The following is a 2,234-nucleotide window of genomic DNA, read 5'->3' on the forward strand; positions in this document are numbered from 1 at the left end:
CGGCAAGGCGCTCGGCCTCGGTGGCCGCCCACCGAGCCTCGGCCGCGGCCGACACCGCTTCTAGCTCGGCGATTCTTTTCTTGGCCGGCTCCAGCTGCTGGCCGAGCTGCCGAACTTCTTCCCGATACCCGTGGGCGAGGAACGCCATGGTGTCGAGCTCGAGAATATGCTGAAAAAAAAAAAAAAAAGAAAGAAGAAGCGAGGGTATTGTGAGTTGAAAGGCACGTATGCACGCTAATAACTCCGGAAAATTAAGAAGGGAACTTACCCGGGCGGTGCTGCAGTAAGCACTGCCGGCGACCTCCTCCAGCGAAATCCCCCGGAACACGGCCCGGTCTGCTGGAAGCACTGCACGCCGCAACATGGAGCGTGCGACCTCGGCGTCCTGAAAGGCCGAGCTCCCCTCAGGAATGGAAGAGTCCGGCTCAACCGACTCTTCTCGGAAAGCTCGGGAAGAGCTCGGCACGATCGAACCCGAGGTCCCGGAGCCGCTCGCCTCGGGGCCTCGGGCAGGCCCGGGTCCTGGCTGCTGCGGCCGGGCCGCGGACGATTCCCCCCGCCGGGCAAGGGGGGCAGGGCAAGGAGGGGCCGATGGGCCCGCACCACTGACCACCCGCTCCCGCCTCGGGACGGCCGCAGGGGCCCCCGCCTCGGGGCCACTCGTCCCGGCCGACGAGGAAGCGCCGTCTGTCCTCGCCCTCCTCCGAGGCTGGGGATTAGCCCCCCCGGCCTCGGCCTCCCGCCTCCTCAGGCGGGAAAAAAGCGACGTGTTACTGGTCGGCATACGGGGAATATCTGAAATCAAAAATTTTGTTAAGTGTCAGGCCAGTGGCAGTAAAAGCGAAAGACAAAGAGTGAAAATAACGTAGCCGCCCTTACCCTCGGGGCGCGCCGAGCTCAGACCCACGCTCGCCAGGGCGTCCTCCCGCAGGAGCTCGGTCAGGTCGTTGTCCCTCCCGAGGGCTCGCACAGAGTCTAGGATCCTCAGCTCCCTCCCCGTGGGCTCGGAGAGTCTGTTGAGGGCCTTCAGCCGTGGGTGTCCCCACCTCGGCTCAAACCCCCAAGGCGCCGCGGACGCCAGGAAGAAAAACTTCAACTTCCACTCATGGATCGAGGAAGGGGCGCCCCGGAAGAGTGACATACCGCCCCGAAAGGCGAAATATAGCCACCCTGCGTCCGCCGGGTTCTTCTTTAACAGAAAACACCGGCGGAAAAGGCCTACTGTGATCGGGATCCCGTGCCCGAGGCACAGGGACAAAAACCCGATTATGGTCCTCCATGAGTTCGGAGCCAACTGCGCCGGGACGAGCTGGTACTCGGCCAGCAAGCTGCTCACGAACCCATGGGTGGGAAAACGCAGGCCCGCCCAGAGTGTCTCGCGGTAAACCGCGATCCGACCTGGGGGCGGCTGCGTCACCCTGTCCCTCGGCCCTGCGGTTTCAAGACGAAACCCGGGCTGGAAGAAGAAACGGGAGCGGATTGTCTCCAGTTCCTCCTCTGACATATTCGACCCAACTTCTTCGGGACCGAGGCCCATTCTCACAGAAGAATGGAGTAAAAATTAAGAGCAGAAAATGGAAGTTGGCGAGGAGAAGAAAAGAGGAAACTCTAGTGAAAACTGGAAGAAAACCTACTGGACATTGCCGGAAATTGCTCCGGGCACCGCCGGCAAAATTCGGTTGAGGGAGAAAACAAGGGGAAAAAGACGACGAAAATGAGGGGAAGCCAAACAAGACCTTTAGGGCAGACTCGTGGGGTTTATATAGACCCCCCTGACGGCCCAGATCGATGGGGTCGGTTCCCATCCCCCGATCGGGCTGCGCCACGTGGCGACCTCTGAGGCCGAGGCACTGCATCCACTCCGGATCAATAAATCGAATACGAAATCAAAGTGTTGTCCCATCGGATCTCGGGACCTCATTATGGGTCCACAGAATCCCACCGCCTCGAAGAATGAGCGGACGGCACCCCCGCTCCCCTCGTTTAATAAAATCTGGGACACGTGGAGCCCCAGTGTGGCCTCCACTCCCCCGAAATTATGACCCGGTAACACGAAATCGGAAGCGTCCGACCCCTGGTCATGCCGCGTGTCCGTTTTGAAACCCGAAATGGCATGCTCATTGATGAGCGGGAACTCTCGATTGTGGGGCCGAGGCGCCGCCTCGTTGAACCCGAGGACCCTCATCCTGGGTCCGCCTCGCAAAGCAACCTCGGTAATCCAAGAGACACCGCCC

Source organism: Phoenix dactylifera, unplaced genomic scaffold (assembly GCF_009389715.1).
Source record: "Phoenix dactylifera cultivar Barhee BC4 unplaced genomic scaffold, palm_55x_up_171113_PBpolish2nd_filt_p 000097F, whole genome shotgun sequence".
NCBI lineage: Eukaryota > Viridiplantae > Streptophyta > Magnoliopsida > Arecales > Arecaceae > Phoenix > Phoenix dactylifera.